A 20,105-nucleotide genomic window follows, 5' to 3' on the forward strand; every position below is an offset into this window, starting at 1 on the left:
CACCGCCCTGGATGTCATCATCGGTGATCTGCGCATGTGCAGAGATCCCGTTAAGAACTGGTAGTAAAGGTAAGTTGAACCCATCCCTGTTCAGGATCTTGTCCTTTGACCCACCGTATCCCCTCGGAGGCTGCCATTCTCATGGGCTGCATTTTTCAGAGGCTCAGTCAAATCGGACTGCATCACATATGGCCCAAATTATGCTGGAATTTTCTTTTTTTTCTACAAATCTTTGCTCTAGTGCAGTGTTTCTCAACCTTGGTAGCTTGAAGATGGGTGGACTTCAACTCCCAGAATCCCCCAGCCAGCAGTGCTGGCTGGGGGATTCTGGGAGTTGAAGTCCACCCATCTTCAAGCTTCCAAGGTTGAGAAACACTGCTCTAGTGATATCTACATGCAGACTGTAACAGGGATTCCTCCTCCTCTTTCCAGTGCTTTCCATATTCAGTGGCGGCAATGAAAATGCATATTAAACGGGGATTGACCCGAAAGAGGCTGATTAGATAACCCATCTTTTTACTGAACATTAATTTATGACCATAAGGCAAATTCTTAAGGGGCCTTTCTTTCAAGCCCGTTTGTTGCAACAAACTAATCACTTATATTGGCTCTTGTACTTTGCTAGTGAAATTCCATAATTCACATCTCTTTTGGAGATAACTCTTTTTTTCCCCCCTCCTGTGAAATACCGGTTTTTGCTAGCATGCCATATATTATCATCGCTTAAAAGATACTATTATTTTATACCGGCAGCTTTTCCCCCTCATGAGTAAACGATGATCTGGGTCTGTTCGGTGTGCAATAGCAACCTAGAGAAATTTGCTAACAGTGAGAAAAATTAATCAATGAAACCAGTTGCCTTCAGAAATTGTGGGTCCTCCATTACTGGAGGTTTTAAAGAAGAGACTGAATGAAATAGTATGGGGTCTCCTGTTTGAGCAGGAGGTTGGACTAGAAGACCTCCAAGGTCCCTTCCAACTTTATTCTGATTATTTTTTTTAAAGTTTTTTTTAAAAAACCTTTAACCTAGGAGCCTTGGTAGTACAGTGGTTTAATGCACCCTGTTATTAACACAGCTGCCTGCAATTTCTGCAGGTTCGAATCTTACCAGGCTCAAGGTTGACTCAGCCTTCCATCCTTTCTAAGGTAGGTTAAATGAGGACCCAGTTTGTGGGGGCAATAAGCTGACTTTGTATAAATATACAAAAGTATGAAGGCTATTGCTTAATGCATTGTAAGCCGCCCTGAGTCTCCGGAGAAGGGCGGCATATAAATCAAATAAAAATTAAATTAAAAAATTAAATTAAATTTTTAAAAAATTTGTAGGCAAACACACATACAAACATACAATGTATTTTCTTTGAACAGAGTATTTGGCTGGTTCACAAATGTAGACAGTGTTTAGGCATTTCAATTAAGCTTACAATTTCTATATTTTCTTTTTGCCGTATTTATCCCTCATCTATTTTTTTAAGAACCAATATTACCCTTCATTCTCATCTCTAATCTTAATCAAATTCAATTTTCCCCTTCTATTCTATATTATACCCCTTTCATCTATTTTTATATCTATCCTCACATTGGTTAGTTATGTAGTATTACAATTGTTTGAATTCTTATAGAAATAATAAACCTGCTTATTTTCTAACATACATTTCCTTTGATAATACAAATCCAACCTTTTAGTATAAATCAATTAATTATATAACTACTTTTTTTTTAATATTAACAACTTTATTCTGATTGATTAGATAATTTCCTAATCAAGGAACTACCAAAGAGACAAGCACACTCCCACCAACAATGGCAAGCCAAACCATTTGTACCTAAAGAGAGAGAGAGAACTCCTTTCTAATATTGATGATGTTACCTAGTTGGGTAATAAAATGTCCGCAAGAAAACAATCAGCCTCAGAGAGCACCGAAGACTCCAGAATTAGAGTGCAGTACTGCAGCTACTTCAGCTGACTGCTAGTTCAGCAGATCAGCGGATCAAATCTCACCGGCTCAAGGTTGACTCAGCCTTCCATCCTTCCGAGGTGGGTAAAATGAGGACCCAGATTGTTGGGGGCAATATGCTATATAGTATACTGTCAATTGTTGTAAGCCGCCCAGAGTCCTCGGAGAGTGGGCGGCATAGAAATATGAATAATAAAATAAAATATCTATCTGTCTGTCTGTCTGTCTATCATCTATCTATCTATCTATCTATCTATCTATCTATCTATCTATCTATCTATCTATCTATCTATCTATCTATCATCTATCTATCTGAGCCGAGGTGGCGCAGTGGTTAGAGTGCTGTACTGCAGCTACTTCAGCTGACTGATAGTTCAGCAGATCAGCGGATCAAATCTCACCGGCTCAAGGTTGACTCAGCCTTCCATCCTTCCGAGGTGGGTAAAACGAGGACCCAGATTGTTGGGGGGCAATATGCTATTTAGTATACTGTCTTTGGTGTAAGCCGCCCAGAGTCCTCGGAGAGTGGGCGGCATAGAAATATGACAAATAAATAAATAAATTCTAAAACACCCCAAGAATGAAAATGATACAAAAAACAGCATTTTTTAATCTGATGCTGACGTTCCTCCAGCATTTATGAGATATGCAGCCAATACAGTTGCCACAGCTGTGCAGGCGGCTCAATTTTTTTTGAAAGACAAGCTTGTTCAGGATCCATATCATCAAACAGCTGGAAGAAAGTGTTGCCCCCAACTCCTTACTATATTTGTTTCTTTTCAATCTCCTGAAGCTAAAAAGGCCTCTACATCTGGGACCATTCCTATCTCTGTGATATTTTATATGTGAACAAGCAATTTACACAAATGTTTTCAGTTATTCCACACCCCCTTCACACACACACACACACACACACACATTTTATAAACCTCATATGCTGAATTTAAAATCCATTAGCATTGGTGCTGGGCTGGGAAGAGAGAAAAGAGCAGATGCATCACCAGCAATTCCTTAAGGGAGACCATATTTTTACATATTTTGTAAGAAAGGAACTGCTGTTCCCAGATGGTAGAGAGAGAATGCAAGGGGCTTTGCTTATGGAGAAGACAATTATCCCTTCTATCCCCAATGAGGTACAATTAATGGGATTCTATTTAGTGAGAATAGAAACAACCAGGCACGTTGGTGCTGCCATTTGAAAGTCAATGAGCCTGAAGGATGAATTACTCGATTCGGTAGAACATAGAACAATAGGGTGGGAAAGGACCTTGGAGGTCTTCTAGTCCAACCCTCTGCTCAAACAGGAGAACCCTATACCATTCTGGATAAATGGCTGCCCAGTCCCTTCTTGAAAACGTCCAGTGATGATGGAGCACCCACAACTTCTGAAGGCAGGCTCTTCCACTGATTAATTGTTCTAACTATCAGGAAATTTCTCCTTAGTTCTAGGCTGGATCTTTTTTGATAAGCTTCCATCCGTTACTTCTTGTCTTGCCATCATATGCTTTGGAGAATAGATTGACACCCCCCCCTCTTTTCTTTGTGATAGCTTCTCGGGTACTAAAAGACTGCCTTAGTAAGACCACACCTAGAGTACTGCATCCAGTTTTGGTCACCACATTATAAAAAAGATGTTGAGACTCTAGAAAGCACAGCTGGTTGAAGAGCTCAAGATGGATTCCTTCTGGACTGAGAGCAGGAAGCAAAATCCATTTGGGGGTGTTGCCAGTTGGATGGACAAGAGATGTACAGCTTTTGGCTGGAGAATAAAAAAGATGTTGAGACTCTGGAAAAAGTGCAGAGAAGAGCAACCAGGATGTTGAGGGGACTGGAAGCTAAAACATACAATGAACGGTTGCAGGAACTGGGCATGGCTATTCTAGTGAAGAGAAAGACCAGGGGAGACATGAGAGCAGTCTTCCAATATTTGAGGGGCTGCTACAGAGAGTCAAGCTATTTTCCAAAGCACCTGAAGGCCAGACAAGGAATAATGGATGGAAACTGAACAAGGAGAGATTCAACCTGGAAATAAGGAGAAATTTTCTGACAGTGAGAACAATCAACCCGTGGAACAGAAGTTGCCTTCAGAAGTTGTCGGAGCTTCGTCACTGGAAGCTTTCAAGAAGAGATTGGACTGCCATTTGTCAGAAATGGTGTAGGGTCTACTGCTTGGGTGGGGGGGGTTGGACTGGATGATCTACAAGGTCCCTTCCAACTCTGTTAATATCTGTAATATCTGCTATAATATCACCCCCTAGCCCTTCTCTTCATTAATCTAGACATAGCCAATAAATCCTCCAGTACTTTCTTTGCTGGTTCTTGTCTAGTTGGACAAAATAGCATTTGTTTTAGAAGTGCTGCAGCAAAAAGGGACATTTGCACAGACAGTGGATTGTCCTTTACAGCCTCTTGAACAACAAGGTGCCCAAGGTGTTAGGACAGAGGTTATAAACCTGTTTTATCAGAAATGTAACTCTGAACTCCATCTTTGAGAAACTAGCTGATAGTGGAATGTAACAGCTCAGTAAGAACACTAGGTAAGTTACTATATTTCAGAGAAGAAAAAAAACTCTGAATATGTCTTACACATCTTCATATAATGTACATATGTTATCTATCATCTATCTATCCATCTAGCTATCCATCCATCCATCCAATCACCCATTGTCTATCTGTCCGTCCGTCTGTCCATCCACTTTCTTTCTTTCTTTCTTTCTTTCTTTCTTTCTTTCTTTCTTTCTTTCTTTCTTTCTTTCTTTCTTTCTTTCTTTCTTTCTTTCTTTCTTTTTTTCTTTCTTTCTTTCTATCTATCTATCTATCTATCTATCATCTATCTATGGTATCTATCTATCATTCTATTATCTACTCATCCCTCCCTCCTATCTATCTATCTATCTATCTATCTATCTATCTATCTATCTATCTATCATTCTATTATCTAGCTATCCCATCCATCCATCCATCCATCCACCCACCCACCCTCTATCTATCTATCTATCTATCTATCTATCTATCTATCTATCTATCTATCTATCTATCTATCTATCTACCCATCCCATCCCATCCCATCCATCATCTATCTATCTATCTATCTATCTATCTATCTATCTATCTATCTATCTATCTATCTATCTATCTATCTATCTATCATTCTATTATCTACCTATCACATCCAGCCACCCACCCACCCACACATCCACACATCCACCCACCCACCCACCCACCCACATATATCAATCATATAAGAGAATCTCTGTAGCTCAGGATTGAAGTGTGGAGTCCTTGCTGGTCTCTGAGATTGGTTGTTGACTTACAGACATTTCAGTACCTACCGTAAGTATTGTAGGTAACATCTTCATTGCCTGATTGATGCCCTGATGGGACATTGATGATATTACCTAGTCAGGCAAATGAACAACTGAACTCAGAGAGCATTAAGGACTTGATATATGTCTGTCTGTCTGTCTGCCTGTCTGTCTATCATGTATCATCCACCCATCCACCCATCCACCCATCCATCCCAGGAGAATGTTCTTCTCCTTTCTCATACACTAACAGAGATACCCCCTTTTTAAAGAAATAAAATGTATTATTAATGCACATTGTGCCCAAAGTGGAAATGAAAACATTTTAGGATTGTGTGTGTGAATTAGCCTTGATCTAATTTAAGCTTGTGTTTCAACTGGATTTTTTTAAAAAAATTCCATTCCAGTTTATGCTTTGCTTCAAATACTCACTTCCAATGGTCAAAGCAGATTGATTTAAAAATGCAGAGGTTTTTTTTTTTTTGAAGTGCATTTCTGCATATGCAAAAAAATTCATCAGCTCATTGAATTGGTTTAAAGCACTCGGTTCTGGGTGACACATCAAATCTATTTGAGGATTGGATCTGAGACCCGGATTCGAAAAGGGATTCAGCTTCACACAGAATTTTGCCTGTGGCAGGATCCCTATTACTTTTCTATTTATTCCCCCCTTTTTAAATTCACGCCACATATGTTACTTCTGGAGTTTCCCAGTAGCATTGCAAACTGCAGGATGCTTTGCAGACCGGAGGATCAAATAACACAGCAGAGTCCTAAGGACAGTTGTGCAGAATTTTCAAAGTAATCCTTCAGGCAGACCGCTAAGCATGGGTGCAGGGATGAGCCAAACAGGAAAAAGTGAATGAAACCCTCTGGACGTCTTCATTGTAAACGATATGACAGTACCTACCCAGCAGATGTTGAGTGAAAACGTATCGCCATCTTCTAATGTTGCCAACTTCAGATGAGAAGGAAAATTTTAATCCCAAGAGGTCAGAGATTACCCCCCTCCACACACACTTTCCATCTCCTACTCCTACCCAAGCATCTACCATGAGATACAAAATACTGCATATAATACTGTAATATTTATAGGTTCGGGAGATGTTTCCAGACACATTCAGACAGAATTAATTTAATCTCGTTCTAATAAATTTCCCATCACTCTTTTGATCTTTCCTCATTTGAGTCATTTATTTGAAATTCACCTCCCCCCCCCAAATAATTTAAAATTAACTTCTTTTTTCAACCTTTTCAAAGGTTGAAAATGACAAATAACCAAATGATTTCAAAACATAATATTGGGGCTTTCAACGAAGAGGAAAAGTTGGTTAATAATAGCTCATTGGAATGTCTCCCATTTTTGAGCTCTTTTGGTGTTTTTATACTTTATCTTTGCAAAAAAAAACCTCTTACGTTGTCTCCCTGCAGTGAAAAGTGGTAGTGGGGAAATTATTACATTTTGTACATTGTTGAGACAGGAAGTAATGGTTTAAGATAAACTTTGCTGTCCAGATATTCCTGCAATCCACATAACAAAGAAGAATGCTGGGGTTTTTTTACCTATTTGAAACCACAGCTGGTTGAAGAGCCCAAGATGGATTCCTTCTGGACTGGGAGCAGGAAGCAAAATCCATTTTGGGTGGGTGTTGCCAGTTGGATGGACAAGAGATATACAGCTCTTGGCTGGAGAATAAAAAAGATGTTGAGACTCTGGAAAAAGTGCAGAGAAGAGCAACCAAGACGATTAGTGGACTGGAGACTAAAACATATGAAGAACGCTTACAGGAACTGGGCATGGTTAGTCTAGTGAAGAGAAGGACCAGGGGAGACACAATAGGAGTTTGAGGGGCTGCCACAGAGAGGAGGGGGTCAAGCACCTGAAGGCCAGACAAGGAATAATGGATGGAAACTGACCAAGGAGAGATTCAACCTGGAAATAAGGAGAAATTTTCTGACAGTGAGAACAATCAACCAATGGAACAGAATTTGCCTTCAGAAATTGTGGGAGCTTCATCACTGGAGGCTTTCAAGAAGAGACTGAACTGCCATCGGTCAGAAATGGTGTAGGGTCTCCTGCTTAGGTGGGGGGGAGGGGTTTGGACTAGATGACCTACAAGGTCATCCAACTCTGTTAATCTGAATCTATCTAAGATGATTAAAGCCTGGAGACTAAAACATATGAAGAATGGTTGCAGGAACTGGGCATGGCTAGTTAGTGAAGAGAAGAACCAGGGGAGACAGGATAGCAGCAGCCTTCCAATATTTGAGGGGCTGCCCCAGACAGGAGGAGGTCAAACTGTTTTCCAAGGCACCCGAAATGTTAGGGTTTTGTTTGTGCAACCTACTAAGACATAATCAAGCATACCAATGCTATGTTTAGCCTATGAAATGAACATAGTTGCTAATTTTTTACTAGCTTAGGCTATGTTAGCTTACGTTTAACAAGTCAGATGGGTTGTATAAAACTGTTCATATCTATGCCTGTGGTGGGTTGCCCCTTTTTCGGACCGGTTTGCAAGAACCGGTAGTAAAACTGGTGGGAGGCTCCGCCCACTGACTCGGACATCATCATAGGTGATCTGCGCATGCACAGAAGAGCCTACGTGTGGGCGCAATGCAAACTGGTGGTAAAGATAAGTAGAATTCACTCCTGATCTAGGCCAATCTTTTGGTAGAGCTTCCAAAATTAGAAGTGTTTCAGATTCTGGGAGAGAACTGATTACAATCTATACCTCTTTGTATCTGGTTGGAAGCTCTCCATCACCCTGCCTAATCCACTGACCTCAGCCATAATACTGTTCCCGCAGAAAATTTGTATTTTTGTGTCTTCAAGGCTGTCTAGGTTGGGCAAAGGCCAAATTTGGTTGGTTGGGAAGGGAGAAGTCATGGCTGTTTTCCAAAATGGAAGCTTTTGCCCAGAATGAGCAGCATGATGTAGTTTTAGTTTTAGAATTGGCATCAAGAATTCTTTCTGATTGGTGAGTTTGGTGCTTGGCTGGATGAGAAATAGTACCGTTTCACAGTGCTTTACAGCCCTCTCTAATCAGTTTACAGAATCAACGATCTCAGCCCCCAACAATCTGGGTCTTCATTTTACTGACCTTGGAAGGATGGAAGGCAGAGTCAACCTTGAACCGGTCAGGATCGAACTGCTGGCAGTCAGCAGAATTAGTCTGCAATACTGCATTCTAACCACCGGCGCCACCACAGCTCCTTCCTTCCTTCCTTCCTTCCTTCCTTCCTTCCTTCCTTCCTTCCTTCCTTCCTTCCTTCCTTCCTTCCTTCCTTCCTTCCTTCCTTCCCAATATCACTTAGACTTATATATGACTTCACAGTGCTTTCCAGTCCTCTCTAAGCCCTTTACAGAGTCAGCCTATAGCCCCCAACAATGTGGCTCCTCCTTTTACTGACCTCGGAAGGATGGAAGGATGGAAACCTTGAGCTGGTCAGGATCGAACTGCTGGCAGTCGGCAGAATTAGCCTGCAATATTGCATTCTAACCACTGCACCAGCACAGCTCCTTCCTTCCTTCCTTCCTTCCTTCCTTCCTTCCTTCCTTCCTTCCTTCCTTCCTTCCTTCCTTCCTTCCTCCCTCCCTCCCTCCCTCCCTCCCTCCCTCCCTCCCTCCTTCCCTCCCTCCCTTCCTCCCTTCCTTCCTAATATCAATTAGACTTATATATGACTTCACAGTGCTTTCCAACCCTCTCTAAGCCCTTTACAGAGTCAGCCAATGGCCCCCAACAATGTGGCTCCTCCTTTTACTGACCTCGGAAGGACGGAAGGCTGAGTCAACCTTCATCAGGATTGAACTCCAGCCTGTGGGCAGAGTTAGCTTGCAACAGTGCATTCTAACTCACTGGGCCACCCCAGCTCTTGCCTTGACTTCTGCATTGTTCTTGAATGGTTTCAGGGTTTTAAAGGGGTTAATAAAATGAGAATCTCGAGAGGGTTATAATTCTTTAAAAAATTCATTCTCATTTATCTCTAGCATGTCCTGCTGTTTCTGGCATCAATTTCATATTAGCAATGACTTTTCCATTCTGTCGCAGCTTTTAAACCATCCCCTTTCTCCCCCTGGATGGGAACCATCCTTCCTAAAGTGTTGTGCCTTTAGACAGAGTCGGTGAAGGAACTTAAGAGCGTTGATCAGGAGCAAGGAAGCTTGGTCCTCTCGCTATGATTTCCCAATGAGGAAGGGCCCGTTAATTATCCGACAAAAACAAAACATTGTAACACTTGCTTTCCCCCCCGAGAGTGGGTGTGTGTGGAATGATTTCAGCAGGCAAATCACCATGTTCGGAAGCAAGTCAGCAAATGTCTTTGCAAGAAATTTCTTGCAAAGATTTATCGGCGTGATGTGAAGCATATGGGATCTAAGATTGGGAGACATCCATGTTTTCAGGCTTTCTTTCTTGCCTTTGTCATTTCCAACACTCCAGCAAAAAGCATTCAGACTACAAGGGCCGTTGGTTGAGACTTTGGGAAGTATACAGAGAAGAGCAACAAAGATGATTAGGGGACTGGAGGCTCAGGATTGGGGGACAATTAGGACTGTATTATGGGATGCGGTGGTTCAGCGGCTAAAATGCTGAGTTTGTTGATTGAAAGGTCGGCAGTTCAGCGATTTGAATCCCTAGTGCCGCATTAACGGGGTGAGCTCCCGTTCCTTGTCCCAGCTTCTGCCAACCTAGCAGTTCGAAAGCACATAAAAAATACAAGTAGAAAAATAGGGACCACCTTTGGTGGGAAGGGAACAGCGTTCCGTGCGCCTTTGGCGTTGAGTCATGCCGGCCACATGACCACGGAGACGTCTTCGGACAGTGCTGGCTCTTCGGCTTTGAAATGGAGATGAGCACTGCCCTTAGAGTCGGGAACGACTAGCACGTATGTGTGAGGGGAACCTTTACCTTTACCTATGATTACATTAAGCAGGATGTCCTTTAAATTTTTGTTTGACTGAACGTTGATGCTGGGTATGTAAAACAGACTTGAACATTGGGCGCTATCTAACAAAATGAAATTCAATGGTGAAAAATGTAAGGTTCTACACTTAGGCAAGAAACACAAAATGCACAGGTACAGTATATATGCGGTACCTCACTCAATAGAAGTAACTGTGAGAGGGATCTTGGAGTCCTAGTACCCTATGACTATCATTGAGTGTTGTACCTTATGATTCTTGATGAACGCATCTTTTATTTTATGTACACTGAGAGCGTATGCACCAAGACAAATTCCTTGTGTGTCCAATCACATTTGGCCAATAAAGAATTCTGTTCTGTTCTGTTCTGTTCTGTTCTGTTCTGTTCTGTTCTGTTCTGTTCTGTTCTATTCTAGTGGACAATCACTTTTTTATTTGCATGGTTTTAAAGAGGTTTTTAGTCATTTCTTCATTTGTCTGTGTTGCAAATCAATGAAGTTATAAATGACTATAACAACTGAAATGAGCGACTGGGAAAGGACTTTAAAATGGTAGTTTTTTTCTGATCAGGCTTTGTGTCAAAGAATGAATTTCTTTTCTGGTTTCAGTGTAGGTTGGCTTCTGGCAGACAAAATAACGTTGGAGAATGGAGCCTTAGCCCTCACCCTGGCAAAATGGAGGGATCCCTCTTCTGTCACCAGGAAAGGCAGGTGAGATTTATAATGGATCTCAGTGAAGTCAGCATCCCAGTATATTTCTAACAGGACATCCAGGAAGAGATTTAAGTGGCACTTAAAGCCTCTGCACCTATATGGGGACTGTCAGGAGGTTTAAATAAAAATGACGTATGCTGTAGCTTTGAACTTTGGGAAGCCTTGCTTCGGGCTTTTATGGACCTCCTGCAGAAGTCATCTGAAGTTCATGAAGACTTAATTAGGCAAGGAGGTGGACACTTGGCCAACTGAACTCTTCCCCTCCCCACCTTCTCCCATTTCTGCCTCTCCCGCTAATCCTGTTCCATGAAGGCACAATCAAGCATTTTCTTAAGGAACTGACGTTTCGGCGTATTCTAACTTGGATCTGATGACAGGCTCTGAAATTCAGATGCCTGGTCCTGTCGTGCATTAACACCACCTGTTGTTAATGAAAACCACTGCCTCTGAGGGGCCTCCTAGCATTTATTTATTTATTTATTTATTTATTTATTTATTTATTTATTTATTTATTTATTTATTTATTTTTCAAACTTCTATACCGCCCTTCTCTTTTTGGACTCAGGGCGGTGAACAGCCAAAATAAAAACATTTATACATAACATTGCAATTAAAAATAGATTTAAAATAATTAATAAATTTGGCCCATAATTTAAAACTTGCCAATTTAAAATCAATATCAAAATTTTAAAACCAACCCTAAAATCAAGACAGACCGGCTAACTGAAAAAGTAAGTTTTTAGGGCTCGACGAAAAGTCCGGAGGTCGGAGATCACTCGTATCTCTGGGGGTAGATTATTCCAAAGGGCAGGTGCCACCACAGAGAAGGCTCTCCTGGGGGTCGCCAGCCGGCATTGTCTAGCCGACGGCACCCTGAGGAGGCCCTCTCTGTGGGAGCGAACCAGCCGGTGGGAGGCTATTGGTGGCAGAAGTCATGCCTTGGACTATCTTCAAGTCATGCCTTGGACTATCTTCCCAGACAAAGAGCTGAAGATGCTTCTTGGATGAGAAGCAAAACATCTTCAAAGAAAAATCAGAAAGTCTAGTTGCCTCTTAAAAAAAGCCCCTTTGTGAATCCCAGATAAAGAGCGGTTCCTGAGACCAAGTGTTTTTGCTGCTTCTCCTGACCAAGGAGAACATGAGTACGTGTCTTTTTGTCAAATTTGATGTTTGTCTGAAGGTGAATGTGCTGTGTAACCCAGAATTTTACACAATGCTTTACAGCCCTTTCTAAGTGGTTTACAGAGTCAGCCTCTTGCCCCCAACAATCTGGGTCCTCATTTTACTGACCTTGGAAGGATGGAAGGCTGAGTCAACCTGGAGCCGGTCAGGATCGAGCTGCCAAACTGCTGGTGATAGGCAGTCAGCAGAATTAGCCTAAAAAACTGCATTCTAAACACTGTGCCACCACAGCAACAAAGATTAACTGGAGGTTAAACCGAACAATGAACGATTGGGCATGGGTGGCCTATCGAAGTGAAGAGGGTGGAAATGTTGCATAGATGGTGCATAGATAGATGATAGATAGATAGATAGATAGATAGATAGATAGATAGATAGATAGATAGATAGATAGATAATAGATAGATAGATAGATAGATAGATAGATAGATAGATAGATGATAGATAGATAGATAGATAGATAGATAGATAGATAGATAGATAGATAGATAGAAACAGTGAGAGACGGAGAGATAAGACATAGAGAGCAATAGCACATAGATTTATATACTGCTTTACGGTGCTTTACAGCCCTCTCTAAGCGGCTTACAGAGTGGGCATATTGCCCCCAACAATCTGGGTCCTCATTTTACCGACCTTGGAAGGATGGAAGGTTGAGTCAACCTTGAGCATGGTGAGATTCAAACTGCCAAATTACAGGCAGCCGGCAGAAGTAGCCTGCAGTACTGCACTCTAACCACTGTGCCACCTCGGCTCTTAATATCAACCAAAGATATCAACCAAAACCTTCCTAGCCAAGGATAATAAATGGCGAGAGTTGAAGTCTAAACAATAAAAAGGGGTACCAGCTTGCCTACGACACTAAATTAAAGCCACAAATCTGCGGAGGCAGAACAATTTTCCTCTCCTTTGAAAATCATTACCTTAAAATGAATACCGGTATCATTTTTTCTCCTACTGCCAGATAACCTGATGTAAAAACTGGTTTAGAAAATAAAGTTCATCATGCATTCCAATCCGCCGACTGGAACAAAGGCCAACCTGAGAAGCACATTCATCTCGACTATGAGCTATTTATATATATATAAAAAATGCACAGTTGGGCATTGAACAAGGAGAGATGGATGACTCATAAGCCTTTTCTCAGGTAGCTTCCCGCCCACCAGCGAATGTTATCATTTGTGCCATTCTGATTGAAAATCCAAACCCATTAGGGTTCTTTTTCAGTTAACCGCAGGAAGATGTTGGAACTTACATCTGTTGGCAAATTGTTTGAAAAGTATCGGAGACGAGCCAATCACCGTTTCTCATATTGGCTTACATATTCCTTTTCTTCTCTAGACTTGGCATTCATACTTAGATGTAATACATAATCTCTCTACCGGCTCAGGATATATTAGAAAGAAGCCACAGGGAACTTGTCTTGACCTCGAAGTGTTTTTAAGGAGATTTGAGCAGAGAAATTACTGAAAAGAAAGGGAAGAACAATTCTCTGTTTTAGCTCAATGTTTCAAATCACCCCAGAGGAATGAAATGGAGGGATCTGCTTCTGAGAAGCTGGTTCTGGAAAGTTGGCAAAGGCAAAAGGGCATCCTTCCATTGGGAAGTCAACAGCAGATCAAAGTGATTTATCAAGTAAGCCAAAAAAAGGGGACAAAGAATAGAGGGAGTGTTAGCGTGTGATTTTCTGTCTTCCTTAGGATTTTAATTTTTACTAAGATTCTACAGAAGTGGGAAGGATGGCCTTCTTGGCTGTTTTTGCAGTAGTCTAACAAAGAAGTCCTTGGTCCTTGGGCCAGTATCATGGTTAGGATCTGAGTGTCAGCGTTCCAGAAAACCCCCCCAACTCCAAGTAAAACTCTGAAACAAACATTTTTTTCAAAGTTCTATTTACTAGAATAGGCAAACTGGCACATCTGGGAAAACCTGAATCCGAGAGGTCTGGGTTTTCCCTCAGTAAATCAAAACCCCCAGAAAACCATCCCCTCACTCCTCAGTCAATCACATGCTCCAATCACCATCCATCCCATCTCGAGACAGCACTCCGACCACTCCTTCTCCAGATGCAGGATCACCTTGACCTTGACCAACAGGAAGAATGCTATTATGTCTACAGGCAACCCCTCTATTAAATCCCCCCCTCCTACTTTCCCACACATGAGAAGGTGGCAGCATGGAAGCTTCCGGCCTAATATGACTTCCAAAGCTGACATTGGGCTCTGCAAGTGAATGAAGCTTCATCTGCACATGTGTGGGATCTAGATAGCACACCAAACCATGCCCCCCCCCCTCAGTCCATGGAAAAATGGTTTTCCCCAGAACAGTGCCTAAAAGGTTGGGGACCACTAATCTAACAGATGCTATTTTTGTATTACCATACTTTTCGGAGTATAAGACACACTCCCCCCCAAAAAAAAGAGGGTGGAAATGTTGGTGCATCTTATAGACCGAATACATCCATTTTTGGCCTCCCGAAACCCTGCCCTGCATGTTCCATTTTAGCAAAAAAACAGGTCCATTTTTCGCAAAAATGGAATGTGCAGAGGGTTTGGGAGGCCTGCAGAGTGCTATCCTGGGGCTGGGGAGGGCAAAAACATGATGCATGGGGGGGGGGGGGTTGGGAGGCCAAAAACGGGACACACAGAGGGTTTGGGAGGCCTGAAGAGTGCTCCTGGGGACTGGGGAGGGCAAAAACCAGACGTGCGGAGCCCAAAAACTATTTTTTTTCTTGTTTTCCTCTTCGAAATCTTGGTGCGTCTTATACTCCGCTGCGTTTTATAGTCCAAAAAATACAGAACTTCTTGATTCATCTTTGAATTCATGGACCTAACTAGCTGCCTCATCTTCTAGACAAACTCTGGAGTCATTCTTTGGCTTTCCATCTCATCTTTCCTTCCTTCCTTTCAAGAAATATACTGGTGAGATACCTGTGATACTGATGCGTCATTCACCAATTTCAACACTTATACACAAAGAACCGCCCATCTAATAATTGGCAAGTTGACATCAATTGTGAAAGCACCAAATAGTTTTAAAGTAGAGGAGAAGACATTGCAAAGGTCTCTACAGTTGATCTATGGTCCTTTAAAGTCCAAAACTACTTTGGTTATTGCCATAGTCCTTGCTATTTGGTGCTGTAAAAGTGCTGCAACTAATATTATTTTTGACATCCTGAAGATGAAAATTGACAAAAGTAAGACAATGGGGAACAGCCCTCTTTTTGTCAGTCGGTCATACTTCATCTTTATGTCTCGTCTAGGGAGGCAGAAGAATTAAGGTTTGATGAGTTAATGATGACAGTAGTGTGGGAGAAGGCAAACTTTTGAGAACTTTTGTTGTTGGGTGATTCCTTAACCTCTCTTCCAAAATGAGAAAAATTGACCCTAAGAAAACCTTAAGACAACCATTTTACTCACAAAGATCTACTCAATTAAGGTAAAGGCTTCTCCTGTCCAGACATGTTCGACTCTAAAGAATGGTGCTCATCTCTGTTTCCTAGTGTTGTCCAAAGATGCTTCTTTGGGGTAGAGGTAGGGGGAACATCTAGATTGGACAGCCAAGAAATAGACATAGACGGAAATTTAAGAGAGGAATTTGGGAAGCAAGTAAAAAAAAAAGGCATAGCAATTAAAGTATTGAAGCGGGCAAGAGACGATGGATAGACAATTTTCTTGTTTATTGTTGTTCTGATTCGCTTTTCCTTTTTCCTCTCTTTCTTTTAATGCATAGCAATTAAAGTATGAAGTGGGAAAGAGATGATGGATGGATGATTCCTGTTGTTGTTGTTGTTATAGTTGTTCTGAACAGTCTCTATCCCCCTCTCTGAACTGTTTCTACCCCCATGGTGGAAAGTGGTTGACTCATCAGCTAGGAATGATGTTTTGACTGAAGGCTCCATTCCCCTCCAGTTCCAAGCTGTGTCGAGCTGAATTCATACTAGGATGTCCAAGGATACAAACAATCCCACACCCCAGTCAAATTCAGGCTTGACAGTCCTCTCTTCTCATCAGGTGGCTGAAGTATTTGAGCTTCAGCTTCGGTATCTGTCTTTCCAAAGAACACTTTGGATTGATTTCCTTTAGGATTGACTGATTTGATCTTGCAGTCCAAGGGACTCTCAAACGTCTTCTTCAACACCACAATTTGAAAACAAGATATCAACACGGGGTAACCTTAAGATGCTGTAGCCCCATTGTGGCTTCTGGTAGCAGGTGGAAAGGGACGATCCTCTGTACTTACATATTTAATTGTTTTTAAACACCTGTCACAGGTATTATGCAAACTAGTCCCCATTGACCTTCAATGTCCTCTTCTGGATTTACAGCTGGACTTTGATTACATTCTTTGTTCCCCACAAACCTTACAGAGAAATGGAGGCCTGGATTTCTCCTGTACAATCAAAAGGCCCTTCTTTTCATCTTTATTTCTCTCTCCCTCCCCTTTGCATGCAATTTCAAGTCCATGTTGAAAAAGATTTTATTTTAACTCCCTTTCCATTTCACTCCAGTTGCGTCCCCCTTCAAAGGGAAGGCAGGATAAAAGTCAGAGTCAGAAATACAGAGCAAACACTCATATGGATTCTTTCTGACCAATGCTTTGAAGTCCTCCTGTCCTCTTCTGACACTCATCAGACCTTGGTCTTCATTACCCATTTCAGCTCCATTTTCAGCTTTTTACATGGTCACAATCTCCCCACCCCCAACTCATGTCGGATTCCCCAGTGCTTGCTTGAAGAACTAAAGCTGTTCAGCTGCATTTTTTTCCCATTCCACGAGAGACATTTCCCCTTAAAAACACAAGCGGGGAGAAGAAAGGAAGATGTTTTGCCATTTTTTGGAGGGGAGGGGGACAGATTTTTTTTTTGATCAGTCTTCCCTCTCGCCTGATAGAAATGGAAAGATAAATAAATATGAACTACAAAGCTAGAGAAGCATATTTTGGCTCACTTCTCAAATGTTAAAGACCAGGGAACCATAAGACAAGATTAGATGTGTTTCCTGCTTTCTTCCTCTCAATCTTTTAATTGTAAATCATTAGCAATAGCAATAGCACTTAGACTTATCGTACTTTTCGAAGAATAAGGAGCACTCCCCCCCAAAAGAGGGTGGAAATTTTGGTGCGTCTTATACACCCAATACAGCCATTTTTGGCCTCCCAAAACCCCGCCCTGCGTGTCCCGTTTTTGCCCAAAACAGGCCCGTTTTTCATAAAAATGGGGCCTGCAGAGGGTTTGGGAGACCTGCAGAGTGCTCCTGGGGCCTGGGGAGGGCAAAAACGGGATGCACAGAGGGTTTGGGAGGCCTGCAGTGTATTCCTGGAGGCCAGGGAGGACAAAAACTTTTTTTTTCTTGTTTACCTCTTTGAAATCTTGGTGCATCTTATAGTCCGAAAAATACGGTTTATACTGCTTCGTAGTGCTTTACAGTCCTCTCTAAGTGGTTTTACAGAATCAGTCTCTTGCCCCCAATAATCTGGGTCCTTATTTTACCCACCTCGGAAGGATGGAAGGCTGAGTCAACCTGGAGCCTGGTGAGATCTGAACTGCCAAATTGCAGGCAGCCAGCAGTCGGCAGAAGTATCCTGCAGTACTGCACTCTAATCACTGCGCCACCATGGCTCATACTATCGTTTGTCACATAGTCAACCAGATATTTGGACTGGATTTGTCCACCTATTGAGTCCTTCCTGAGATAGGGGATGGGCAGATGTGGATGTTTGATGCTGTTAAAAGTATCATTGCAGGTTGTAAGGTTGTTCTGAGCAAAGCTGCCTTTTGCAATTGATCGATCGTGAATTTGTCAATGGTGATGGTTCTCAAGTGGTGCTTCTGATGTTTTGGGATTGCACTCAGGGTGCCTGTGACTATGGTGATTATTTATTGCGTCAATATTTTATTGACTTTTAATGTTAGTAAACCACCCAGAGTCGCCTCTAGGTGAGAAGGGCAGCAAAACAGTCAAACAAAAAACAAACAAATAAATAAGGTCATATTTGTAGAAGAACTTGCAATGTGTTTTCAGGAGATGGATATTTTGTAATTCTCCATTCTTTGTTGCACCTACAATGACCAGATGGCTTATTTATTTACTTTTATTTATTCATTCACTAAATTTATATGCCACCGATCCCACCATCCCAACCAAACGTGATTACAACAGACTAAAAACTGCAAGATGGAAATATTGAAATGATAAATATTGTCATTAAAATTAACAAAGATAGCTAAGAAAGAAGCAACATAGTGGAGTAAAAATCTTGCAGTTAGCAATAGCGCCTAGATTTATGTACTAAATGGCTTTACAGACCTCTCTAAGCAGTTTACAGAGTCAGCATACTGCCCCCAATAATCTGGGTCCTCATTTTACTGACCTTGGAAGGATGGAAGGCTGAATCAACCTTTGTGTGTATGTGTGTGTGTGTATGTGTGTGTATAACAATTTTATTAATTTATGATATAACATACAGGAAAAAAAAATACAAGAGTAAAAAGAAGGAAGGCTGAGTCAACCTTGAGCTGGTCAGAATTGAACTCTTGGCAGTGAGCAGAGTCAACCTGCAGTACTGTATTCTAACCACTGTGCCACCATGACTCCAAGATGATATTGTGGATGTAAATAAATTAAGCCAGGGGTCAGCAACCTGTGGCCCTGGAGCCGCATGTGGCTCTTTCATCCCTCTGCTGCGGCTCCCTGTCACTCAAAATACGCATCACAACCGCCAATGTGCGACACCCACCAGCACACGATTTATTGAGCTTTTCAACCCCCGATAGGCCAACCATGGATAAATCCAAGAAAAGAAAAGTTTCAGAAGAAAACAGAACATTTAATTCAACTACATATGCTAGTTTTGTGGCCGCTCAAGAAATAGTCAGGCACGGGAAGGGTTTTGTGGCTCCCGGTGTTTTCTTTTCTGTGGGAAACTGGTCCAAATGACTCTTTGAGTGTTTAAGGTTGCAGACCCCTGAGTTAAGCCAAGCAAAATCTATGACTATGGTATATTTCTATGTGAAATATATAACCACCTTTTCTTTCTTTTTTTAAAAAAAATGTTTTATTGAATTTTTACAATTAAACAATCATTATTCAACTCTTGTGCATGACTGTGACCATTTACATATCATCCCGCTAGTATTCCCCTCTACTCTATATATTTTTACTAAATCTACATGCTATTACTTTCCTTTTTTTCTATTTTCGATCCAATTATACCATTTCTCCCATATTACGTAAAAATCCCAGTCCATCAATCCTTTCAATTCAAGTGTCATTTTGTCCATCCAATATCTTTTTAATTATTAAATCTTCAGAGGGTATATTTGAGCTTCTCCAACATTGCGCGAAGGCCAATCTTGCCGCAGTTGTCATGTGTAGAATAATATATGGTTTTTTTCCTCGTATTTCATAATCATAATCATAAGTTTATTTGTCAAGCATATGTAAGATAACAGGTAAAAGTATAAACATAATTTGAATATATGAAAAGAGTAAGTAAAAAGGGATATTAGGACAAGGATGGTAGGCACGCTGGTGCACTTATGCACCCCCCTTACAGACCTAACTATTGTGTAAATACAATGATGTTTGATGAAAACCAACACTTAAAAACAAATGAATGAATAAGGTAGGATAAATAAAGGCAACCTTCATTGCTTCTCTTCTGGCCCTCTGTTGTGTACTGAATACATATCGCTAAAGTTACAAGAAGAAACGAAAGAGTTACTTACTGGCTCTGTTCAGACACAGGCTTCAATGGTAGGTAGCATCAGAGGACTAAATGCGATTTTGTGAAAGAGCCCTTTGTAGATCACACGCTGGGGTGTGGACTTTCACTTGTCCCCAACTGAATTTCCCACCCCTCCTCATCTGATCTGGGCTTCCCGGCATTGACAATGTCACTTTAATCTGCAGATGGAAGAATATCGCATCACTGAATTGTGCGACTCAAGCTCTGTTTGTATGAATCAAACACCCTGCAGCGCAGCAGGGAGCACACCAATGTTTCCCTATCGCTGCTTAGCTCT

At 41.5% G+C, this 20,105-nt stretch overlaps 1 long non-coding RNA gene across 1 annotated transcript in view; it reads right to left on the minus strand.

Annotated features, from left to right (window-relative positions):
* The window catches only part of LOC117669884 (uncharacterized), a 34,671-nt gene extending 14,770 nt beyond the window's left edge, over nucleotides 1-19,901 (minus strand). Inside the window, exon 1 of the long non-coding RNA XR_004592532.2 lies at nucleotides 19,809-19,901. This is a non-coding gene — a long non-coding RNA (uncharacterized LOC117669884). The remainder of the gene's footprint in view (nucleotides 1-19,808) is intronic.
* Nucleotides 19,902-20,105: the final 204 nt, after the last annotated feature.

This window comes from Pantherophis guttatus, chromosome 13 (genome assembly GCF_059756535.1).
Source record: "Pantherophis guttatus breed Tessera chromosome 13, ASM5975653v1, whole genome shotgun sequence".
Lineage (NCBI taxonomy): Eukaryota > Metazoa > Chordata > Lepidosauria > Squamata > Colubridae > Pantherophis > Pantherophis guttatus.